General features: G+C 50.6%; 1 protein-coding gene across 2 annotated transcripts in view; it reads left to right on the top strand.

Annotated features, from left to right (window-relative positions):
* Window positions 1–18,237: 18,237 nt before the first annotated feature.
* CSNK1G2 (casein kinase 1 gamma 2) overlaps window positions 18,238–26,400 on the top strand; it is a 70,502-nt gene continuing 62,339 nt past the window's right edge. Inside the window, exon 1 of one of the 2 annotated variants that reach the window (XM_059719626.1) lies at window positions 18,238–18,523. The gene's annotated coding sequence lies outside the window, so the exon portion shown is untranslated. The remainder of the gene's footprint in view (window positions 18,524–26,400) is intronic. The other variant, XM_014599826.3, reaches the window with a different exon arrangement.

Below are 26,400 nucleotides of genomic sequence, written 5' to 3'. Positions count from 1 at the left end.
ATCTAGCTATTTTGAACCTGATCCCGAGCACTCTCATCTTATAGAGATCTCCGCCTGGAATCTGTTGGAGACCAGCAGCAGGGTGCCGCATCTGCAGAGACTAGCGGAGGAGACGAGATATCTCATGGGGAAAAGGGGCAGAAAAATGGACTTTAAATCAGGGCCCCTTATCTTCCAAGCTAACCGCAAGTCCTACAGCTTCTCTGGACCTTCACTTAACAAGTCAGCCATTTGTTCCAGACTCTTATTCTCCTCATTTGACATACCGGCAGTTACTTTGGCTCCTCACTTTTGGAATAAGCATATCTTAATCATCATTTTTTACCCTCATTTTTGTGAATCAGCACTGTAAAAAACTGCAGTTTTGGAGGGGACAGCATAGCTTCTCAGAGACGGTTGGACTGGATTCATTTTTTTCCCCCGTGTTCCCTTGTTCTTCACCCCACACCACCCCCTGAGTTTGCTACAGCATTTGAGTCACCATTGTTGGACATCCTTCTGAGCACAGTGTCTGCATCTAATGGAAAACGATGCATGAAGCATCCTCTAAGCCCCACCCTAAACATTACGTTCCCTGGCTCTAAAGTGCCTATAAACTCCCTGGCCAGGGAATGTATTTTCTTCCATCTCCTCTTCTCTATTTTTCCGTTTGCATTATGATCATTTGCTAAATATATTACACAATTGACCTCAGTCCCACAGCTCCGAGACTTCTGTGCAGCTTCCACCCCCGGTCGGAATTTCACAAATAAATTACTAATCCCACTTGCAAACTATTTACAGGGAGCAGCTCCCACTGTATGCAGCTTTCCACAGCAGCCTGGCAGGGTCCGCAGCAAGTCTTCAGCAGGATCATACCTAGAAGCCATGTGTTTAAGTGCTCGCTCCATCGGGCTGGGCTTGTGCGCGCAGTTGTACACTGAAAACGATCCGATCGACTGAATCAACACTGAACTCTAACCCTGGTTTATGCTTGTTTTTAGACTAGGAGCTTGCACGCGAAAGGTCTTTATTGTACAATAAAAGACAGACATCTCCAGCCAGTTGGACAACACCGAGGACTGGCAGTCAGAAGTGATGTGTTCCAGTCCCCACTCTGCTGCTGACGTGCTGTGTGATCCCAAGGCAGGACTGCCTTGTAGGTAAAGCCCACACTTGGGCTCGCAAACAATGGGAACCAACTTTCTTGACAGCTGTGCCACAAGATAAGCCCTGCACCTTCTGTGTGACGCTCTGATCCCCTTCCCCTGGCCCATCCACTCCTCTGCCTCCTGTACCCTGCCCTGTGCTCTTTCCCAATCTGTTGCTCTGCTTTCTGCACCCTGTCCTCTCTGCCACTGTGTTCCCTGCACCTTCCCCACACACTGAAGCTGCCTTTACCAATTCTAGCACCGGTGCTTTGGACCGGCCATCCCTGCTCTAGAAGACCCGGGGTCTATTCTGGCCAATGTGGCTGCCTACTATAGGGTTTTATTCTGCCACCCATCACCAAAGGATCTGATCCATCTTCACAGCAGAGTCCCTAGTGGACTTCCTTGGGTTTCTGGCACATCCCCCTTTAAGGAAGCAGCATCTGTTTGCCCATCCCGCAAAGACGTACCCCAGAGTGAAGGGTATTGGGAGTGAAAAGGGTGTTCCAGTTGTATCCGTTACAGCAGCAAGGCCAGCATGCCCATACCCACACGTAACATCTGTCACTTAAACCACGTCTCACCATGCTTGCCAGCAGTGTCCTCACATACACTACGCTCCTCTACAGGCAGCAGCTCCCAGCTTGGAAGCAGAGGTGCTCCCCTGTCCATGCAGCCCCGCAGGCAGCTTGCTGGCCCTGTGTGCCAGGAGCGGGGCAGGCACCCTCTGCTTGCACCTCACCTGTCTCCATCTTAGCTGGTTATTTCTGAGGGGTCTCCTGGTAGCAGCACAGTTCTAGGGTGGCTGGCCAGCCGTCCCCGGGCACATCTCAGTGCAGACTGAGTCGAGCACATTGCAGTCTCAGGGCACCACAATCCTCACCTCTCCCAACTGGAGTCAAGAGTTGCCTCCAGGTTTCTTTCCAGCCAGCCTGTGACTCACACCCTGGGACTTCCTCCAGTAGCATGGGTCTGACCAAAGCTCTCACTCCTCCAGTTTCATGTAAGCAATGCCTACAGTCTTATCCCGTGGGCTTACCTCCAGGGGCTGATGGGCTGAGACCATGTCAGTCTGTCTTAAACAGCCCCTTTTTCAGAGCTGATCTCCCACAGCATGGACCATCCTCACCCAGCCCTCAAGAATAAGGGGACGTGCATGGGTCTAAACCCACCATATGCCAGCCGAGGGCTCTAGCTAGCAGAGCAGCTACACCCTACACCCTAAACCATATGCCACCCTAGGGGCGGGCAATTATTTTGGGCAGAGGGCCACTTACTAAGTTTTGGCAAGCCATCGAGGGCTGCATGGCAGGCAGCCAAAAGCAGAATAAATATTAGTTTTCTACATTTTTTAGGGGCCCCGCGGACTGGATAGAATGGCCTGGCGGGCCGCATCTGGCCCACGGGCCGCATCTTGCCCACCCCTGCCCTACAGGTGACTCCCAGCTATAGCTCAGTACACAACTCCCTAGGCTGCTCCCATACCCAGTTCTTCCCAATGTGATCGTCCACTGTCTGACCTCCGTGACACTGCCAGTGCTGTAGACTCACATCTCTGGACTTTGCTTTACTTTTCTTGGTTCACCATTCTGTAATCTGAGCCAGAGCCCAAGCCCCCAGCCTCTAGCTTGCCCCTCATATAGCTCTGAAGGTGAGTGGAGCCAGAAGAAACCAGTATCTCACCCTCAAAAAGTCCTATTCTTCCTGCAGCAAACCACTTGCTTTCCTATGGTAGCACGGGATTAGGGGCCCCCATGCCTCCTTTGTGCTAATTAGGCTGCCTGAAGCCTGGCCTAGACACAGCTCCAGCGTGTCTAGGTGAGGAGGCAGGATGCTCAGAGCTGTCCATCATGTAGGAGGGTGCTGCGGCTGAGCAGGTAGGTCTGCTGAGGAGACAGGACCATTAACTGCATGATTCATAAGAACATCCAGCTGAGGCAGGATGTGGCCAGACTCGAAGGGTCTGAACTCCCGAATCAGGCCTGAGAAGTCCTGAGAGTGGCTTCAGCATGAAGATGTTGAGACCACAATAATCCTGCATTTTGGATCCTGTTCATGCTCTTTCCTGTATCTGATTCTGGAGGGTGGGTTGTGTGGTCAAGCTTTTGCCTGCAACCTGGAGAGCTGGAAAATGACTTCATATAATGAAAGTGGGGTTTCTAAGTCCTGTCTCTGTGGGACAGTGAGAGCAGTGCTGGCAATATGGGCTGTTGGTGTTCATCTCGACACTTTGTCCCGTCCAGGGGTAGGAAGCTCAGGCAGGGTTAAGAAGCCATTTGTGAACGCCATTGCGCATGGGAAAGCTTTGCTGTTTTCTTTGGTTTGTTGATTCTTTTAAAATAGCAATCCCACACAGCCCTACTCCCTCCAGGCGGCTGCTAATGCTGCGTCCTACAAAGGCAGCATTGGGGTTGCAATTTCAGTGAGCACAAAGCCCCACTTTAAAGCAGTATCGATTTCCAGTCCTACCTCTATGCCTTGCATTTAGTGTTTCCTGCACATACGCGTGCACACACACCCGGTCCCTCCTCTCTCCCCTTTTGCTTTTATCCTTCGACTTTTTTAGAGCAAGGGTCTTTTAGAGGAAAAAATCTTGTCTGTGTACTCCTCGGAGTAAATCTGCTGCAATATTTATGTTTGACTTTCGCAGGAAGATTGGAAGCTCTCTGGCACTTGCACACCCACACACAGGCTGACGCTCTCTCCCACGCACACCCACCCACATGCTCGCACACAGACCTCCGTTCCTCCCAAAAGATTTTAACACAGGAGCGTCTCCTTAATGCAGGTTTATACGCTGGAGCATAGAGATCAGGGCAAAGCACAGATGATGGAAATGTAAACACCGCCGAGAAACCCAGCCCCTTGAGCTGTTTCTAAAAACCTGAAGAGGCTGATGGTGGCTTCTAGTGAGAGACAACTCAGCCGGTGCATGGAGCAGTGCAGGGTTTGACAGCAATAACCTACAGTACATAATGAGTGAACATGCATAGATCCGTCAGCCTGCAAAGCGTATGGACAGCTTTACCATTAGCACCTTCCCTCCGGGTGCCAGCAGCTATAGATTACATATCTCTCTGGGTTTTGCTCGCTCAGCTGCACACACCTCTTGGCAATGTTCTGGCAGGCTTTGGCTGTTTGCATATCGTCTGTTATTGAACCGCGGATTGGAAAGCTGGCCGAGAGCTCTGAGTCCCCTCGGAGCCAGCACACCCCTCCCGTGCTATTAGCCGCTCACTTTGGCTGGACTCTGACGTGCATCACGTCCTAGCAGCGATTTTCCATTGCGATCAGGCCGCGGTGGACGCTGGGGCTATTCGGAGGTCTCCTGACACAGAAGGAGGTTTTTCCTCCCCCAGCAGCACAGGGGGCAACTGGACACTCGGCCCAGAGTCCTCGCCAGGGAAGGGATCTCCCCCTACACTGGCCTTACTCATGGGGCTGCTTATCTTGCTCTTGGAGCAGCAACTGCCCCAGCACCATCGGGCTAAGTACTGTCTGTGCACCAGCCTGCCCTGAAGAGTTTACAGTGTAAACCAGGGGTGGCCAACCTATGGCATGAGGCTGTGCCTTTGTGCGTGGCATGCGGCAGGTCAGGAAGGAGACAGCTATCACAGGGCGCTTGTACACGTGATGCTCATCATGATGTACACGTGACAAAAATCTCATTTGTGTGGCTCAATGGCGCCACACATTGCATGTGCACCAGTTTGGGGGGGGTTAAATGAGTTTGCATTATTGCAAACTAAACTGCATCCAGATATAGTTTAGTTTGCACCGATGCGTAGCGGTTGTCAGCTCACCCCCCGGCCATGGGAGAGGCGGGCAGGCTCCATAGAAACAAAGGATTGGCCCCTTGCCACTTCTGCTTTCAGTAGGTGCCTGCTGAAAGCAGAAGCAGAGAAGGGCCCGATCCTCTTTTTCTTTCGGTGGAGCCTGCCCACCTCTCCCATGGCAAGGGGATGAGCTCCTGGTGGGCTGAGTGGACCCTGAGCTGCAGGGGGGCCTGGTCCTTCTCCGCATGGTGGTGGCACCCCCCAGGGCTGCACAGGTGGGCTGCTAGTGGGCTGGGTGCTGCTCCAGCTCGGAGGCAACACCCAGCCGGATCCAACTGTTCCCCCAGCCCACCCAGGGAGTAGCGCCCAGCGGGCTTCCAGCAGATGGGCTTGAGGAATAGTTGGATCGGGCCAGGTGCTGCCTCCAGGCTGGGACAGCACCCGGCGCACTAGCAGCCCGCCTGGGCAGCCACCGCGGAGGGAAGGACCAGGGTCCCCCACAGCTCAGAGGCCACTCAGCCCACCAGCAGCTCACCCCCAGCTGTGGGCAGGCTTCAGCTCCAGCTCTGACAAGAAAAAAGGATCGGGCCCCTCACTGTAATGTGATGGAAAATTTGAAATAGTGGGTTTCAATTAAAAACCCACCATTTCAATTTAGGGAGCATAGAATAAAACCCTGAGGACTAAACCCCCCGTCACGTGTACAAGCGCCCACAGTGGCAGATAGGACCGACAGCAGAAAGCAGAGCAGCAGATCGGGCAGGGAGCAGAAAGCAGAGTGGCAGATCAGTGCTGATCAATTCCCAGCCCCGTTCTTTGGCTCCTCAGCATCGACATACCCACGTTCCTGAGGACTGAACAAGAGGTGGACAGGTGAGAGGCTGCATCTCATGCAACGACCCTAGTGGACCCTAGTGCAAGGCCCTAGTGCAAGGCCCAGGGCCCTAGTGTCTCAGCAATGGCTGCACTAGAGGTGAGAGACAGGGACCACAGCACTGTGGACCTTGCACAGGCCCAGGAGTTAGACAAGAAGGATTATTGCTTATAACAAGTTGCAGAGCCTCTTCCCCCCACCACAACAGGTTTTCCCATCAGCAGTGGGCTGCTTCCCAGGGTGGGGTGGGGGGACTGTGGTTAAAGCACATATGTCAAGTCAGCCGGTCTCTGCATGAAACAGGAAATCCCATGCTCTACCCCACTGGTGAGATCCCCCAGAGCAGGGCCAGGACCGCTCTGAAGTTCTGCTTTGGATAAGCACCAGCTCTGGGGCTCAGTGGAAGGGCAACTGGGTGAAATCAAACGGTCTGCAACATGCAGGGTATCCCACAAAGTGAGCTTGCGGGTCCCTCTGGCCTTAGATTATGAATCGGTGAGCTCCCGTTCAGTGGATGGAAGGAGAAGCCATTTCTCAGCTGCTCTGTAGTGTGAAGCTGCATTGAGTCAGCGATGTTTTGATCTGGAGCTAATCAAGCCCTCCCACATCACGTCACAGACACATAGACACTCACACGCTCACCACCCAGTCCCTCTCTCACTCCTGCACGCAGGCCCCAGTCATAGGCACATGTTCACCCACCCACACACAGCACCCACTCACACCCACCCACACATCCATCCACAGAGCACACCATCCCTCCCTTTCTGTCTCAGGTATACATAGATCCCAGTCACCCCCACTACCCCCCACACACATGCAGCACCCAGTTACACACACAAAGAGAGCTCTCTGCGTAATAAAACATGCATACACCCCCTTGCATCTTGTGTTTCCAGCAGCCCCAGCGCACAGCCGGCTTTAATCCTGCAGAAGCCGAGCCAGCCCCTCACTTTGCAAGCAATCCCAATGATTTACAGCCTGTGCACAAGTGGTGCTTCCATAACCCCAGGGTGCATCGCTCCAATTGCAGGGCCCAAGGCTTTGCACTACAACCACTTCAACCCCCAGCTTGGTAACACCTCGCACCTCACCAAAGGAAGTATAGTGTGTCAGTGGAGAGCTGTACGGGAAGCCAGGGAGACAGAGGGGCTGGGCTCTAGGAATGGAAATAGCTGGGAGGGTTGCACTAGCACTAGCCCCATTGGGATGGAGCTGTTATACTTGCAAAATAGGCTGGGAGAGGTTTTTGGGCAGGGAAGGGAAGTGTCACATTCCCAGCCAGGAGCCCACAGGTCTGTGTTCCTGTGTCCTGGCATTTATACTTTATCTATCAACCTCTTTGCAACTGGAAGCATCAGCTACTGAATGGAGCACTGCCTAGGGATGCAGGAGACCTCAACTCTGGTCTTGCCTCTGCCACCAACCTGCTGGGTGACCTTAGGCATGTCACTTCCCTTCTCTAGGCCTCTGTCCCCTTCCCTAAACCCCACGCCCCACCCCTCACAGTCCAGCCCCAGTCCAGCTTCCAGACTGCTCATCCGTTCCATTGTAAGTGCCAATGACAGGGACTGCCACTCCTTGGTTGTACAACACCACCACAATCCAGCGGGTAACTAGCATGCACAAGCTGGCATGCATGCTGACAGCAGGGAAGCCGCAGCCCAGCCAGAGCTCTGAGTGCACCTTGGCAGCTGAAGTTGGTGCTGCCACAGCCTCGCTGCTCCTGGCATGTGGGTTACGCAGGTAAAGCCAGCTGGGCATGTCTCTCCTGCTGCATTCACACCTCTGATTGCCGTACAGGCATGCCTGCGGGGAAGGAGGAGGGGTGTTGTACAGCATCTACTTACACAAAAGGGCCTGTCTTGCAACCCTATGCTCTGAGCATCCCTCCTTTAGCATGTCTGTGGTCTTTGCCTTTAGAGCTACAGGGGTACCATGGCTGCCAAGGGCAAACTGAGGCACAGTGAAGGGAAAGAGTAGTGAGTTTAGCAGCAAGGAGGGAAATGGAGCCAAGTGTTTGCATTCCCAGACCTGCCCTTTCACCACTAGACCATACTGCCCCTGGCACATCCAGGAAGAACATCACAACCAGGTGCTTTTCACATATCACTTTTTCCTCCGTGGATCAAGTGCCTTGCTTCCCCCTTGGCCCTTTCACAGCCTGGGAGTACAGCCGAGGGAGGGAGCGGATCCAGGCTTTTCCTCTCGTCCTGCCCTTGGTTGGATGGGACAAAGTGGGACCACTTGGTGCTGCATCCTCTGGTTGAACGCTGTCCTGAAGCGTCCCTGTCTGGCCTCTTTTAAGCCGAAATTCCCAGTAGACCCACGTTGCAGTCAGCCTCCCTGCCTGGCTGCTAGCTTGAGCCCCAAAACAGGCTCCCGGCTCTGGGATTGGCTGCCAGCTTTGTCACACCAGGGTCAGCACAGGTGAGGAGGAAGCAGATGTGTCTGCTCTCAGCTCCCTGCTGCAAAGCTGGGGCGTAGAAGAGCCGGGGTTGGGGGGGATGTGCTGCCAAGACTCCCTGACTCCAGCCAGGCTGCAGCTTGCTGCTGGGGTTTTTGCCCCTGCCCCTGGTAGCCTGGTTCCCCTCCCCCTGCTTGTCTTTAGACTTTAGGCATGAGGGCTGGGAGGGACCTCGGAAGATCATCGAGTCCAGCCCCCTGCCCCAAGGGCAGAAAGTCAGGTAGGGTTCATGGAAAAATCTGTTTCATAATACCAGCAAATGGCTCCAGGCTCTGACTTTCCCAGGGTTTAGGGCCCTTCCTCTGTGGTCGAAGCCATGCAGAGCCTTCAGCCTCACTTCTCCCTCCTCCTCGCTCCCTGTTGTCGTCCCCCAGGAATCCCCTCCTGCCACACACACACTCTGGCTCTTAAATAAAACCGGGCTCTGCAGCCCCCATTGGCCCATGTTGCTGCCTGCCCCTAGGAGAGAGCTGAGACAGTGCCAGGGTGAGCATCTTCCAAGCAAGAGAGCTGTGCCAGGGGGTCACGCCTGCCTGTGCCTCTGCGCCAGACTGGTGGGAGTCAGAAGGGGACCTGAGGGTCCCCACATCTAAAACTGCTTTGCAGCATCTAAAAACAACTGCTGAATGTCCTGCCCTCTGTGACAGGGGTCCTCCCTCTGCTTTATGGCAGTCTCCATGGTGGGCTGCACAGATACAGTTAGCGGTGGGGCCTGGGAGAGGCAGCAGCCGTAATGAATTGGGCCCTAGGTGGAAAGTCAAGAAATGCTGGTTCTGTTCCCAGCTCTCCTGAGTGATTCTGGACAAGTCTCTTCCCCCCTTTCCTGGGGGAAGAGATTGTCCTTCGTCAGTCTTGTCTACTCATTGGAAGCACAGTGTGGCAAAGGCTGTCTCGTGTGATGTACAGCGCCTAGCGCAATGGAGTTTGGAAACTCTGGGTGCTGCTGTAATAGGAATGATAATAATGACTAATTGCCTGTATTTCATTTCCATAATAACAATAGCTGTTCTACTGCAGGATCCTGGAACATATTCCAGAGCATGTGGGGGTGGCAACCAGTTCATCCAGCACTGAAATGCAGCCACTTCTGGGGCAGGACACAGCAGCCATTTAACAGCTCATGGTCATTCTACACAACAAGCTAAGGCAGGTAATGGAGGAGACTCTTGAATCCAACTGCAAATCTTTGTTGCTGGTTCTGTTTTTATAGTGGTTCATCCAGGATTTGGGGTTTGGGTAATGCCCCACCTCATGGAGTCAGATGAGACTCTCTGTGTTTGTGTTTCCAGCCGCCCAGGAGCCAAGGAAAGCTTTAAAATGTGACTCCAAAGGACTCCAACACCAGAATACAAAGATTTCTTGTTTGCTTTGAATCGTGTCATGTTAAGGTGCTTTTGAATGCTGGGGGTGGCAGGAACGGGACTGTCAGGATTGCGTAAACCACAGTCCAGGGTACATGGTCCAGGCTCCTCTGTGCAAGCCGCGGAGGAGGTGAGTCAGTGACAGCCAAACAGCTTCTTCCTGCTGCTCGAGATCTAAGGGGACATAGGAGCCGCGAGCCTGGATCAGACCCTAGGGCAGTGCGATCCAGCATCCTGTCTCCAGCAGCAGCCCCCACCATCAGCTCTACATTCCCTGGCGTGTCCTTGCTTTTCCTGCCCTGGCCCTTGTCCTGTCTTCTCCGCTATAATGTGCAAGCACCTCACAGTCGGAGGATTGTGTCTTCTCAGCACTCCAAAGGGCAAGTAAGCACTGTTTTGATGGTATACTATGTGACTGACTGTCTGTGGCTGAACCAGTAATTCAACCCAGGTCTCAGATCCCAGTGTCTCCTTGCCCCCTGCTCTGTGTCTGCGCGCTGTTTGTCTGGATGGTAACTTCATTTGGCTGGGCACCATCTTTGTGGAGTGTGTGTAAGTACTGTACAGCACCTAACATGAGTCCCTGATGTGTGATGAAGTCATTAGCTGCTACCTCTTTGTCAGTACTAATAACGGTAACAGAGGACCCCAGTTTAATTGCTAATTAAAACCAAGAACCCATGGACGGGGTCCTACAAATGATCCACATGGAGAAAACCCTCGGCCTGACTTTTCAATGCTGGGAGGAACAGAAATGGTGCCACCTGCCTCCCCACCCTAGGTGCCCACAACCTTTCAGAGGTGCTGGTCCGTGGCCAGAAATGAGATACTTTGCAGCCTGCACCTCTTTTAGCCAAGTTGTGCTGGCAGCCCAGCTCCAGGGGGACCTGCGGGGAGGATGACTGTGGTGTCTTGTGGCATTGCGGAAGATCTGTCAAGGGTGGAGGCAGAGCTGTGTCTGCAGCCTCCAGCTCCCCAGGAAATGCCTGGTGCAGGGCAATGGGCAGTATTGCTATCACTGCAGGTGCATCTCACAGCAGGAGGCACTTGAGGCTGAAGACCTCCAAGGGATCTAGAATTTCCTGTGTCAGCTGGACTCCTCTCCCAGCCAAAAGCCCTAGCTCTGGCACACTTCTGCACCTTGAGACCTGACAGGCCCCAAGAGTTTTGGCTTTTATGGTTTTCTAATAAGCCTGGAAGCTCCTGCTGCTCTGGAAGCCCATTTTGCCTTTGGTTCCTTCCTGCCAGACAAGGGACAGAGGGACACACTTGTGCTGTAAGTGCCTTTGTCTTGCTTGGTCAGTGATGCCGTGATGGGTAAAGCATTCACTGCCAGAAATCAGCTGTCTTTTGCCCAACCTGAGGCTCTCAAGGCATTTCCTCCTGGGTTTTGATGCAGTGTGTTTTCCTGGTTCAGGGTCATGAACACACACCAAGACTCCCAGCCCTAGCTATTACCATCAGCTCAGGTGGCATCCCTCTCCCGAGATGAGGGGATTGGCTTCCAAGTCATGAACTTCCAACAAATAACAACCCTCATGCCAGGGGTGGGCAAAATGCGGCCCGCGGGCCGGATGCGGCCCACCAGGCCATTCTATCTGGCCCATGGGGCCCCTAAAAATGTATAAAATTAATATTAATCTGCCCCTGGCTGCCTGTCATGCAGCCCTTGATGGCTTGCCAAACTCAGGAAACGGCCCTCCGCCCAAAATAATTGCCCGGCCCTGCCTCAGGCTCTTTTTCCTTAGCCATATAGTTTCGGAGGCCTTAGTGCTTCCAGGCATTATTCCGGCACCCTGAGGGTAGATGCACCCTCATATTTTTAAATGAAAGCAAAGATTTTCACATGAGTCCAGGAGCTGGCACTTTAAGCAAAGCACCGGTTGCTACTAGCCTGCCGACTGTCTTTCACTGGGAGCTGGATACCACGCTGCCTTACTTCGTTATTGAAAATCTCAGCCAAAGAGCCCCTGCTCATAGTCCTACATGGGGGGAAGCATGGTGTAGCCTTCCCAGCAAGACCAGTGTAACCCAACTGAAGCCACTTCATTGGTCTGTGCCTCAGTTTCCCCATCTGCAAAACAGAGGAACTGGTAATACTGCTGACTTTCGAGGCACACTATAAAAAGGGTTTGGGGGCTACTTGCCTGAATGGGCAACAGAAATGTGACAGCAGACAGGTCTTCCATCTAGTGACAAAGGTGTAAAAAAACCCACAGTGGCCAAAAGCCAAAGCCAGGCAACTTCAAGCTAGAAAGAAGGTGCAACTTGTTAAGAGAGGAAACAAGTAGCCATTGAAACAACCTGGCAAGGGGGTGGTGGATTCTCCAGCCCTGGAAATGTTGAAATCAAGGTAGTGAGGTGCACTGATCACAGTGGTCCCTTCTGGACGTAAGAGTTTCTGGGTCTGTTGTTTCTTGGTCCATCACAGTAGCACGCGGCTCAGGGCTCACTCTGTGCTGGGCTCAGTACAAGCATATGCTGGGGAATGGAAGGAGGGATTATTATCCCCATTTTATGGAAGAGTAACTGAGCCACAGAGAGAGTAAGTGACCTGCCCATTGCCCAAAATCACTGGTAGGCCCCAGAACCTGACCATCCAGAGCTGTCATCCAACGCCTTGATTGCAAGATCATCCTTCTTCTCGCCTTTCATTCACCCTTTCCATGGAAAACAAGGAGGGTTCCTGGTACACAAGAACCACTGTGTTTGCCACGGAGTGCAGCCACTTCTGGAGCAGAACACAGCACCGATTGAACTGTGCACAGCAGCACTGCATACACAGGGTAAACCTACTTCTGAGCACATGTACACCAGGGAAAAAAGAGACCCCCTCAGATGGCAAGCCTGAGGAGTCAGCATTCATAAAGTGTTGCTGGCCTTTTAAGCCAGTGCTTACCAGCTAAACCTATTAGTGCCCTGAAAGGGATATAGCGGATGTGTCTCTGGCCTCTGGCACTTAAATTGTGTATTTGCAATCTAGACAATGCTGGAAAAGGCAACCCCCACAGCTGCTCCAGGGTGTGGGACAGCTGCACATCCCGATCTGGGGCTGCAAGGAAATCGGAAGAGCTAGGATAACCTTGCATCCTCATTTCATTTCCCAACAGCTGCCTTAAGGCTGGGGCCACCCCCAGGAAGGCAGCTTCAGTGCACGCTAGCAAGGGCTGCAGTGTGGTCAGGAGGTGGATGATGGAGAGATGATCTTTAAGCATCAAATGGACTTTCTGGATTCCTCTGCACAACGAAAAGATGATGTAGAGAGCAGACGTGAGCAAAACTCCCCAGACGAAGCTTCCAATAATAGCCCCACATGGACGTCAGCTAGAAAGAAGGCTGCCCAATCTGATCAAGAAACTGCAACTACCGAGCTGGTAGCGTGGTCTGCGGTAATAGCTAGTATCTGCTGATGATGGTATCTCTCCCCGTTCCTCTGTAGCAGGTCACTGTTACGTCTGCTTGGACACGCAGGCATGAGTTGTTCACCTCAGGTGGCTTTCAGTTCCCTTTGATCATGCTGGAATTTTTCCCTGGTGCCTTTGAGAATGACTCCTCCAGTACAATAACCATTACAATTTGCTTCATTGCAATGCCTAGACCCCCCATGAGATGAAGGCGTCATTGCTGAGCTGTACATTGAATATGCTGTACATCAGGGGTGTAACAGTACAACCCATGGGCTGGATCTAGCCCACAGAGCTGTGTCGTCTGGCCTGCGGGACTCAAAAAAGGGCTGGGAATACAGGAGTGGAGCAGAGTCTCACCGGAGATGCGTGGCAGCAGCTAGGGGTGAACAACAGCTGCATTAACCCCTGCGGCTGCATAGTCGTGGTGTGATGGGACTCACTCAAGGCTCCCGTTTGAAGGTTCATTTGATTTCTGCAAGGATTCATTTGGTTTCAGCCAAGTTTGTAGGTGCTGCCACATGACCAGCTAGCACAGGGGCTTGATTCAAACAAGCAAGACAAGATCATGAAAATGCCATCTCAAAAAGTCCATGTCTAACACATGTGAGTGCTTCTTGTTTCTCCATACATCTTATTGGGTGCAACCTGCCCATTGATTCACGTCTAGGCCTTCCTATAGCCCAACTTAGCCACCTACGCACCTGCAAGCAGTGGTTCTCAACCTTTTTGAGCGTGAAGGCACCCCCCTGAGAAAATGCCAGCTCTTCATTTTTGCTCTTTTAACTACAGAAAAATAATAGAGCAATTCCTCTGTTGCAAAGAACTCAGAAAGACCACAACAGGTCAGCATGATTTTAACACTTTGGATTCCTTTGTGAAAAGTCAGGGTTAATCTTATAAATCATTTTTGCACACCTAACAGTGCTAATATTGTATGGCACTCTGCAACAGCCTTGGTAGGATCTCAAGACACCCCAGGGTGCCATGGTATCCCAGTTGAGGATCAGTGCTTTAAAGGATTTTGGGCTTAGGTTCCTAATTTAGGGGCCCAGTCTTGAAATCCTCTATGAGAAATCCTTATCCTTGCAAGTAGCTCCATTAACGTCAATAGGAATAGCCACGGGAGCAAATGTTTCTTATCCAAGTATAGATTGGGAAACTGGGTCTATCTCTTTCTGTCTTTTGGACAAGGACCACAACTTCCTCATCTCTAAAGCATCCCGTGTGCTGTGAGTGCTAGGTAAGTAATCACAACCCAATGCTGGAGGGTATGTTTGCTATTTCAGTGTGATTGTTCAACAGCTCTGGCTGTAAAAACAGAGCTCAGAAGACAAAGCCAAAGGCCCAAATTTTGCATCCTTTGACCAATCCAAATTCCCACTGATTTGATCAAAACAGGGTCAAGTCCTCAATGTAAAATGTGATTTATTCAAAGTGGGGTTTTCAAAATATTCCCCTGCATTGGCCTAATTTTGCTCCTGGTTTAAGCCACATGGTAACTCCCCTTGATCTCAATGGAAAAGCGTTGAGCTAAGGTGGAGCAGTTATGGAAATCCAACTTCAAGTTGTATCTCACTTCCTTTGGTCCCTTCCTTTTGGGAAATCCTAGAGCATTTCTCAGAAAATGGTAACTTTTTCCCAGGCTTTTTGAACCCTTCTATAACATAGAATAGGAAATTACATGCCTGCTATAGGATTCTATAGGACAGTTCTGCAAACCTATAGAAAACATACCAGTCTCTACTAAATTCTATCGGATTTTTAGATTTAGATTTCAGATTAATTTCTATAACGTTATTTTAATCCCCATTGCATTGCATGGGGATCTTTTAAAGAGGTGGAAAAAAAAGATATGTTCAGAAAAAACGGTGGCTTTTGTTCTGCATTCTTACTGAGCCCCAGATAAGTTCAACTGTCATACGTGAGATGGTGTCCGATGCTAAATTGTAGACAAATTAAATAAAATTCCGAGCCCCCAAAATAAAGGACAGTTGTTTGAAAAACAGACGACAATGCTTTTTCCACTGTGTTTCTTGTTTCCCATTGTCTTTGGATATGCGCTGATGTGGCTGGACTGCTACTGATACCCAAGCCAGCTTTTTTAAGGCTAACTTTGCTGTGTCTACTGCAGGCAGCAGTGACCACAGTATAGATATGCCCCTAGCAATCACGGTGCAATATTCAACATTGGTTGCAGTCTGTGATCCTTTGCATGAAACCAGTTGGAAACCCCAGTCTTTGGAAGTCCTTAAATGCATGCTGGACAAATATTTGTCTGGGGTGGTTTAGACTGGGACCTTGTGTACCTTGAGCAAAAGGCTGGACAAGATGATCTCTTAAGGTACTTTTCTGCCCTGTTTTTCCTATTATTCTAAGAAGACTGCTTGCCATGTGCTTTTTAGCTTATCATGCTTAGTAACTATTAGAAAAGGATCACAGGACACTATGTAATACCTATCACACCTGGAGCACCTAAATCATTAAGGCACACGTTTACTTAAAGAGATTACGTGTTCACTCTTCTTTCTGTAGCCTGTTTGCTTCTCCTCTTCCCCATTTCTAGTGCATGTTATATCTTTACTCATAAATATTCACGACATAGGGAGACTTGGAGACCACATCCAAAGGTAGGGCAGTACTGTGCCTGGCATTGCACAGAGCCAGAGATAGTCTCTTTCCTGAAAAAAATAATGTGAATAGACAAGACAGGTAAGGAGCTGGAGGGACAGCAGAAGTGAAGGGACTTTTCAGTGGCCAAAGAGCAAATCACTGGCAAAGCCAGGCACAGAATGCAAGTCTCCAGAATCCCTCTTGAGTACCCAGTATCTACTAGACCGCAGCATTTGGTCAAATCCGGTCCTATGCTCTGGTCCACATACCTATGGTCCTGAATAGAGCCCCATGGAAAGCAGAATCAAGGGCATTAGCTGGCAAAACTTTTAGAGATCCTTGCTTTTCTTGTCAAGCGGTCACTCTGTGGCATGCTCTACAGTAGGGGTCAGTGACCTTTTAGGAGTGGCAGCCAAATTAACCCACTTTTGACTCAGGCACCCACACCACTGCCACTGCTTCCCTGACCACCAAACTGCCCCAGGTATTACAGCTTCATGGACCGGATGCAATCTCTTGACAGGCCAGATCTGGGCCATTGGTTGCCAACCCTTGCTCTGCAGCAGCGGTGCTCAACCGCTGGCCAAATCCAGCCCACGGAGTCACGGCATCTGGCCCACGGGGATCCCCACGAGACCAGAAATTTGTCAGCAGGGGAGCAGTGGAAGCTCCATGTAGCTGGATCCAGCCCTACCTGGGCCAGTGCTGCACAGCGGGCTCAGGGCTGGGCCTGCCCGCGGTGTGTCCGGATTGGGTTGAGCTGCTCCCCATCCCCACCACACCATGCACATCTGGATCAGGGCTGGGTCACTCTACCCCTCGCCCCTGTGCCCCGATCCAGACCAGGCTGCTCCCCACCCATGGTGGATGGATCAGGGTCAGGCTGTACATCTCCCAGCAACTGAATCGGGCCCCCAGATGCACTGTGGCTGAACTGGACACAGCCCACCCAGCCTGTGGGATGAGAAGATTGGACCCAGAGGAAGAAGAAGCCTTTATTTCCCAACACCTGAACATGACCGTGAGGCCTGGGAGTGAACCAGCCCCCCCTAAGGATTCAGCCCTGCACAGTCGGGGGTCCATGCGTAGGGCAGGGATAACCATGGGGGCGGGAGGGGGGTCACCGCTGGCCCCTGCCCGCACCCGGACAAGGTGACAGGCGCTTTGCACCCCCCACGGGAGAGGCGGCAAGCAGGTGTGCGTGGGCATAGGGGTGCGCTGCAGGTGCTGCCGCTGCCTGCCCCTGGCCCCGCAAGTGGGGAAAGTATCGTATGTGCTGAAAAAACATTGCACACTGAAAAAATATGCAAAAAAGGGATGCAAATAAGTCTTCTCATTTACTTTATATTGCCAATGAGTGAGTAAGAACTGGAAATGTTTCTTTATTTCAAGGCCACGTCATAAGAAAGTGCTGAAAGCAAGCCCCAAAGAGGGTGTTAAGACTTCATTAAAGCAACTTGGGTCCTGAACGCCACGTGCCCCCAGAGGCTGGGGGGGCACAGCGAGCTCCCGCAGGCAGTCGCGGTGCTGTTGGTGGCAGGGGGGGCAAGCACTGACCAGCGGTTGGTGACTATCCGCAGACACCGCCAGTGGTGTTGGCAAAGTGAGGTGGAGGGATGGGGGCAAGCAGCAACCACCGGCAGCGTCAGCCGCGCTTTTTGCAGGGGGTGCACCGCCACGCTCGGGGGGGGCACGTGCACCCGCGTGCACCCCCTACACGTTGCCAATGACTTGGGTTTTGCACATGCTGCATCAATTCGCTGCCTCAAAAACTACTGCACGCTTTGAACACTTTTACTGTCTTTTTGTATACTTTGGCTTTTACTTTTTTGTACTTTGCCTTTTTTTGTACACTTTGACTTGTTGTATGCTTTGACCTTTTAAAAAAAAAAATGTTGCACACTTTGACTTTTTAAAATGTTTTCGTACACTCTTTTTTGACCTCTTTTTTTAAAGATTTTTTTTGTACGCTTCAACTTTTTTGTACACTTTGACCTTTTTAAAAAAAAAAGCTGTACACTTTGGCTTTTCTTGTTTTGTACACTGACTTTTTAAAATGTTTTTGTACACTTTGACCCCTTTTTTTAGATTTTTGTGTACACTTTGACTTTTTAAAATGTTTTCGTACTTTTTTTAGATTTTTTTTGTACTTTTTTGTGCATTTTGACCTTTTTAAAAAAAAAGGTGTACACTTTGACTTTTTTTTGTACACTTTGACTTTTCTTGTTTTGTACACTGACTTTTTTAAATGTTTTCGTACGCTGACTTTTCAGATTTTTTTGTACACTGTGACCTTTTTTCACATTTTTTGTACACTTGGACTTTTCTTTTTTTGTACACTTTGACTTTTTTTTTTTTTTTTTAGATTTTTTTTGTACATTTTGACGGCTACGTGCACATCGTGCCCGCGTTGAAACCCTGGCACTACCACGACCATCCCCCCCCCGCTCCTGGCAGCACAGCCCGGCACGCACATGGTTAAGAGGAACCCGCGCCCCGGACAGCCGTCAAACACGCCGCTGTCGCAAAGCCCCACCCACTGCCGTAAAACTCCCCTCTCTTCTCTCCCGGCTGAGCCGCCTTTACGCGCTTTACGCTCCGTACGGGCCGTCCCCGCCCTCACTCCGTTTGCGCCTGCGCCGAGCCCGGCCGCCGGAGACTCGCTATTCACTAAGGGCTTGTGCGCCGGCGGGGTGGCGCGAGCGAGCCGCGCTTCCGCCGAGGCTTACGCGGCTGGAGTAGGGGCGTCGCTCCGAGCCCAGTGCCTGGGTGGTGTGTGCGGGGGGAGGGGGAGCGGAGGCTTAAAGGGACAAGAGCGGCGGAGGCCGGAGGGAGGCTCCATGGCGAGGCTGGCGGGGGGCAGGGGGCCCGGCCCCCGCCCCTGAGGCGCGGCAGGAGGTAAACCCGTGGCTCCCGGGGGGTTGGGGGGGAGAAGGGGCTGCCCTGTTGCGGGGTGGGGGGCATTGTGCTGCAGGGGGGCAAGGCTGGAGGCCCCCCCAGGTCCCCCAGGGCTGCTCCGGGCAGGGAGCTGCCGCCACAACAAGGGGACGTGCTGGAAACGTGGGCGCGATGCTGCTGGGCGGCGTTTCCTGGCACTTGGCTGGGGGACTCTCTTTTTCTCACCTAATTTTCTTTCTTCCAGCCCCCGGCGGGTGCCCGGCTCCCCCCGAGCCCGTGTGTTTGCTTTGCGCTGAAAGACACCGACATGGGCGCACGCCCATGTCGGCCTGCGGTGCGGGGGAAGCAGGCGGACCCAGTCTTTTGTACAGTTTTACCCCCTCGCCCCGCCGGGGGGATTGGGGAGGGTCGATGCGGGGAGCAGAGGTTGCAAGCGGGCGTTATCCCTGTACATGTGTATTTTCTCCTTTAAAGCAAAGCCGCCGAGCGAGGCTGGATGGGGCTTGAGCCATAGAAAGAATAAAGGCGGCAGGGAGCCGCTGAACTTTGAATTTTGCCTGAGCTGCGGAGAGGGGATTAAAGATAAGGACCGTGAATATTTGATCGCGATGGCGCTCGGTGCGGTGCTCGGCCCGCCCGCGGCCTGCAGCTCCCGGCGCTGCCCCGCGGAGCAGGGTCTGGGGAGAATCCAGCCGGGGCCTCAAATCCAGTAGGGAGCCAAGCGGTGGAGGTCTGCGGGGAAAGGGTCTCTCGCTGGCAAACGTTTTCTCAGCTTGAGCGACGTGGGGACCGGCCACGTTCTGGGGAGCTCGGCTCGCTGTTCGTGCTCGTTTCAAACCAGGCTAGAAGCAGCATCTGACAAGTTAGACACCGAGCGGAGGTAACTAGGAGCTGCAGGTGCACTGATTGTGGACGAGTGAATCGTTTGCACGAGTATATTTGGAAGTTACCGCGTTTAAATAGCCCATTGGTTTTCCTCTTGTACCACAAGTGGCTGGATATCTGGAAACCGGCATGTCTGCTAGTGGGAGTGCCCAGCTAGGATGTCATACACGTGGTCTGCCCCTGATCACCAGGACAGAGATTTAAAAATCAGCCCTTATATAACAGCTTGAAGAAAGATTTGGTGTTTGCCAACATGTCTGAAAGGGAATGACTCTAAATTAGGGCAGGAGGCCTCCACTGGGAGAGTGTGGGAAGGCCTCTCTTGTTCCTGTGAGGAGTTTCTGTAGGCTTAAATGCCAGAAGTGACTTGTCAATGATTGTATTCACTGCCATTTCAGTTAGAAATGTTGATTTGTGAGGGCTTGATGAGTGCTCAGTACCTCTCAGGGTTGGGCCTGGCCTTAAAATGCAAGCAAAGCAGTCCAAATTCAGATCCGACGTGCACCTGGATGCAGCTCCGCTGAAGTTGGTGGAGTTGTAACCTACTTAGACTTGACTTCTCTGCCCCACCCTTATGTCAGGGCACCTAGTCTCATTATGATCTAGTAACTGCTGCTATCTAGCGTACAGTGTCTTGGGATTTGATAGCTCTGTAATTAGTTTGCAGAAGTTGCAAGGTTTTAAAAAAAAAAAACAACCAACGTGATATTTTTCTTTTTTTCCTACCCTTGTTTATTCTTGCAGCCAAATGGATTAGGAAATAATAGCTAGCATTCTGCCTGGCTGAGTGAATGGGGAAACTGTGCACTGTACAGAAGTTTTGTTTGAGGTGCAGAGTGGCGCCTGTGGCTGTTACCCTTCATTGTGGCTTGGGTTAGGTTTGCTTGTTGCCACCCACTTTGTCAGACTGGGAAACAGGAAGGTGGACTCAGAGTTCAGCAGGTTTCTGACTCCTCCCTCCCCACTGCCTCCTCCCAAGGCACTTCTTGTCTGTCGTTCCAGCATAGTTGAGAGGTTTTGCATCACCTTGGGGCTGTTTGCATGCTACCTCTCAGTTTCCATGCAGCTTAAGTGTTGTCAAAAGTGTTCATATGAGAGTGACTCAGCGGATCAATGAAAACAGCATGAGTTGAGCTTATGGACAATCGGTATCTCTCTTTCTCTCTCCCTCTCTCTCTTTCCAGGCAGACTAAAAGAGGTGATGTTGTCCTGTAACAGCTGCCAGTAAACATGTTTATTGGATGTCAGCCTAATCGCATTCGGTAGCTTTCTCTCTACCTGTGCTCTGTGCTGTCCACCAGGCTAATTTCCATGGCTAGGAGCAATTGCTGAATGCCAGGTAGCTGTTGCAACCTCTAGTTGTTTTCAGCCTTGGCTAGGCGATCTTGGTACTTCCCTGGTCTTTGCAGTATCTGAATACTATAAATCATTAGTAGATTTGCAAGAATCCTGTGAGTTGGAGAAGCACTTATCCGTATTTCATGCATAAGCCTGTGCTATGCCTCAGTTACCTAACTGAAGTTATTTCTTAGGTTGTTAAGTCTCTTTTAGAGTGGGGAATCGCATGCAAAGTCCAAGGCCAGTATCCTAGTCTGTAGACTTCCTTCCTTATGTCCCCTGGCCTGTGCCTGGTAAGTCTGCTTGATGCAACTGAAACAAAATGTGTGTAGGCTTGAGACAGGACTGTGTGCACCTCTGAAGAGCACCCACAGGAAGGGCAGGCAGTGGTTAGGACCTCAATGTGGGCTTCAAGAAACCTGAATTCATATTCCTGTCTCCCACAGATTTCCTGTGTGGGGCTGAATGTAGCTTCTCGTTGCCTTCCTAAATACAGTGGGGATAACAGTACTGCCCTGCCTTACAGGGTTGCTGAGGTGAACGTGTGTTAAAGACAGAAGTGATCAGATAACTTGGACCAGAAGGTATGATGAGTGTATAAAATAGATCTCTGAGTGCTCTATAATCTGGATGCTGTAATAAAGCTTCATCTAGGTAGTGGAGAATTGGCCCTGACAAAACAAGAAGCCATCCAGTTAGCCCTTGTCTCTGCCACAGATGGTGGGGCTTATTGGACTAGAGCGTTATGGCTGTGCAGTGTGAATAGGGAAGGGGAAACTCTTTGCAGTGATCCAACCTGGCCTGCAAATTATTTCTACCCGTTAGAGCAACTGCACTTGTATAAACAATGTTTTGAATTCAAATGGACATTTCTAGGCTTCTTGCTTGTGTTAAAGGACTCCCCTAAGTCCCTGCCCCTTGCATTAGGACTCCCCTGAATCCCTGAATTGCAGAGTTATGGAACAGATTGTCAGCTAAATGCAAGCTTCTTCTTGCCGGTCATGTTAACATGGTGTTACCACTGGAGAAAAAAACGGTGCTTACTGCAGAGTGCTTTTAGTTCAGCTGTTACAGGGTATTATCTGTCCTACGTATACTATGATGGATCACACTGGTGCAGCTGGCACCCAAACATGCTTAAAACACGATTCTGTCTTTTTTTTTCAGTGGAGTCAGTACATCATTGTCTGTCCTAGGCTTGCTTACATGGTTGGGTCCAGCCTACCCTACAGTGCTGGGGAGCAGACACATTGCAGATGGGTCACCTGGGCCCAAATACTTACAGTGTAGACCAGCGGTTCCTAAACTCTCACAGATTGCGCACCACCAATTTAAAATGATACAACCTTAAGTACCACCAGCAAATTTTTGTCATATAAAGTAATTATAATAAATCTGTTAATACATACTGCTGACAGGTTGTCTGCGTACCACTGGTGGTATGCATCCCACAGATTGGGAACTGCTGGTGTAGACAACACACTTCCCTTTACCTCTCCAGTAGCAGCAAATTTGACTGCAAACCAGTTAGCTGTCCAAAGGAGGCTGGCAAGTACCTTTGTTATTCAGTAAACAACTCTATAATTAAACTGGAACATGCATGTGATGCTCTTTCCACGTAGCATTTTCAGAATGCTCCACAGAACAAGGTGGTTACAGATTTCTTAACAGGTTTGTGGTAAGGAGGGACTCTTAGTGCTGGCATATCTGTTTGCAGCTGGGACTTTAAAAATCCTTGACATTGATTTTCTTCCCTTCTGGTAAGATTGTGGCGAGGAGCTGGTTCCATGTCCGGTAGGAGCCTCTGAAGACCGAGGAATTCGTAGTCTTGAATTTTGAAGGAAAGTGATAGTCCTTCTTTGGCAAAGCGATGTATGGTGATAGGATCTGCTGACACTGCCAGTGGCCTGATTACACCTGAGATCTTATTGCAGCACATCAATGCCATCCTTTCTAGGAAATACTTAGGGTGAGCACTTGAGGTCAGATCACCTGTGTTAGTCAAATGAAGAGATTTTTTGGATGCTCTGCCTTTGAAAGAACTTATGTTAAGTTTGGTAATTAAGACAGTTATTTGTGGGAGCTTGGACTTGCACAACATGAGGCACAAAGACTTCAGGTATGAGGACAGAATTTAATCTAGTGAACTGCACTGGTGAGGTGTGTCACAGAGATTTTGAGGCTGGCTGCTTCAGCACTGTGCAAACGAGTTCAAAAAAGGGGGAGGAAGGCACGTTTGGTTCAGCATGGGCAAAGGAACAAAGCAGCCAGGTGCCCAAGACAGCTTCCACATACTGGGCAGCCTTTGATTGCTGCTGTTTTTCCCATTTCCCTCAAGCTGGCACCCAGAGTGGCTGCCCTGGTCACTGCCATAGTTATGCCATTGAACATGGGCCAGAGGAGCTAAATGCTGGGAGAGCAAAAGCAGCATTAGAGATGTCTGCCAGCAGAATGACACAAGCAGCTTTTTTAAATGAAGCCCATGTAGGACTCCCTGAATGTTTGGTGTGTTGAGTGCAGGGAGGTTAAGCAGCTTTGAGATGTATAGCTTGTGTGTGTAATATATATATATATATATATATATATATATATATATATATATATATATATATATCAGCAACCAAAAATGAGTGTTCTGGAGCTGTTTGACTCCTCGTGGCATAAAAGAGGTCTGGAGCTGGCTTTTCTAGGTTTGAATAAAGCTGCTGCTTCTTGAGCTCTATCCCTCTGATGGAAACACTCCTACTTGTTAACATGGATTTAATGTTTCTCTTCGGCTTGTGGACTTTTATAAAGCATCCCTGGGAAGAGTCTTGCAGCCCTGCTGGATAAGGAGCCTGGGTCTGCATGTGATGTCAGTATAGCACCAAAGCAGGGTGCACCAGCCACCGGGGAGAACTTAGTGGCTGCTGGGAGCCTGCAAAGAAGCCATCTCCTTGGAAAGACCACCGTGGCCATGGTCAGACCTGGATGGAATCAGGCTTTTTCATAGTGTGGAGAGTTGCTTTTAACAACCACTCTTGCTTGGACATAGTGGCTCACGAGGCACTGGATGTTTAAGGCTGGTGGGAGTCTCTGAAGGTGGATGCTCATCCAGTGAAAACCTGAAAGGTTTGGCTTTTTGCCTCTTGGTTGAAACCCTTTAGCTCTCTGAGGACTTCTGGTATCAAGTGATTCTGCCTCCATAGACTTTAAAAATGAAAATGTGCCTGACTGCAGTTGACTTCCGTGGTAACATATATGTGCATGCAGCAGCAGGAGAGCCCCTGAGTCCTAGAGAAGCCCCATTGCTCCCTTTGCAGGGCTGGGTTAGTAATGGGACTTTCTCCACTTGGCTTCTCTAGGTCAGTCCCTGCACAAGATCCAACAGTGTTTATTTAGCACCTTCTGTGTTACACGGGTGTGCAGTAGACAACACTGTTCTCCTGGATCCACCGCAACCACATTGATTTTCCTGATTTCAGTGGGGGTTTTATGCTTAGTCTAGTCTTTGTGCTTGTGAGTATGGAGAGTACTAGTGGCATTACTGAGAACATTGCAGACAGATGTGTGGACTAAGCAGCAGAAGGGTGTGTTACTGCTCTTTATCCCTGTGCCCTTTGGTTTGATGTATTTGGGATCAGGGCAGCAGGAAGATGTTGATGTCAAGGTGTAAAAGCTAATCCAAGACTTTTCCTCAGGACCTAGCAATGAGGTAATGTCTGAGATGTGGGGTTGGAGCTTTGAAAGCAGAACCTTCTACTTCCTAGTCCTTCCCCATTCACCGAAACATGCTGAGTGGCTGATGCTTGAGGGAGAACAGGTAGAGTGTTCCCTGCTGAGTAATGTGGTGTCTCTACATCTTCCCTATCGTGTGCTCCAGAGAGGGTTGTACATCAGGTTGGGAAATCCCAAGAAGAGATCGGAGCTATGAGAAGATCAATCCAGCCTGCTATCAGCATGGCGGTGTGTGGGCATGGATATTGTAGAGCAGGTAAGGGAGTCAGAGGAGGGAATCAAATGCGTCCTGAAAATGGTCCTTGATGTCCTGTCCACCCATTTGCTAGAGGAGCTCAAGCTAGAGGTTGGTTACCTGATGGGGTGTGATGTGGAGGGAACATTACCCAGGGCATCTCTCCATGGTTTGGCCTGTGCTCTCATTTTTAGGCCAGCAGTTTGGAGTATGAGGAGGGGAGATGCTGCACCAGGCCATGAGGAACTTGCTCATGTTTTCAGGAAAATAAAAGGGAAGAGCAATTAAGGCTCATTTCAAACAAAATGTAGCCTGATTCAGAGCAAATACTGTTAGCTTGATGTTATGCAACATGCTATTCAGGAATGCACATGCTACAATGCAGTAACCTTTGTCAAGCCAAATTCTAGTGCTAAATTCATCGCCAAGTTTGCCGTTGGCAAGTGAACTTCACCTGTCTTAGATGAATTTTCTCTGTTGCATTAGAACATGGAGTTAATTCCCATACTTCCCTGTTCTGGCCTTGAATCTAGGGACTACAGGGAGCCCTTCAGCCTCTTCACCTGGAAGTGTCTGACCAACATGGTGACTTTCCGGTGGTCTTAGCCACTGCCAGGCAGGAGACCCAGACCTGACTCAAGGGGCTTGGCTCATGTGCTGTTCTCCAGCACAGACTGGGAGTGTAACCGGTAGGGTGAGGCTCTCGCTGTGGACAATGACCAGTCTGGAACAGTTAGATCGAGGTCTGACAGGAGCACTGCTCAGCTCTTCTGTGCTTGAGAACCTCAGCATCGCATGGCCTACGCAGAAGAAATATGTGTGCCTATGCACCAAATGCCTTTGGATTCTGCGGGTATTTCTTTCTCCCTCCCTTTCCCTTGTCTTGATATAACCTTAACTGACCTCTCTGTGGCTCCTTGGGATCTTGCCTTTTTGACAAAACTTTCTTACAAGTTCCAGCATGTGTGTCTACTGGCTGATCTCTCTTGAGAGCATGTGCATCCTCAACAGGCAGTCTTCAGAGTGCTTCCAGTATCTGGGACTTGAACCAGCTGGCCTGGACTGAGCAGGGAGCTGGCTGTCTCCTAGAACAGGAGCTTTGTGAAGAGTAAAGCCCAGGGTGGAGATACAGAGGCTGTGCCAGTGCCCATCCCACTGATTATGGGGCAGTGAAGGCTTTTTCAAGGTGCAGAGAAGATGCTCGTATCCCTTGTGTGTTGCCTGGCAATTGGGACAATCTCTTCTCTTGCATTCATAGTACTGGAAATACAGTCTGGGCCAAGAACTGAGGCTCTATTCTGTCAGGAGCAGAGGAGTTGCTGCCATGTTCTTGGCTTGAAGACAACAGGAAGCCCAGTTGTAATAAATAAAATCACTGGCTAGAAAGAACTGCTGCTTGCTACAGGCTGGGTCAGGAGCATGGAAGGACACCACAGCCTGAGCACTCGTGGAAGAGCAGTATCAAACAGGAGCAGAAGTCAGAGTCTGCTTGGTGCCAGAAATCAAAGTCCAGAGCAGTGCTTGCTGTTGTTAGGGCCAGTGTTTCACTTGCTCCTAAGACAGTTATAATTTGGGCAACGCCTGGCAGACTTTACCTGTGTTTTAAGGAAGAAGTTTAAGAGGGAAGAACTTCCAGTGCTGGAGGGGGTGGAGAGTAGGGGAACAACCAGAACTGGCAAGGCATGCAGAGCAGACATGGCTG

Source organism: Alligator mississippiensis, chromosome 16 (genome assembly GCF_030867095.1).
Source record: "Alligator mississippiensis isolate rAllMis1 chromosome 16, rAllMis1, whole genome shotgun sequence".
Lineage (NCBI taxonomy): Eukaryota > Metazoa > Chordata > Crocodylia > Alligatoridae > Alligator > Alligator mississippiensis.
This window is presented reverse-complemented; position numbering and strand designations above follow the sequence as displayed.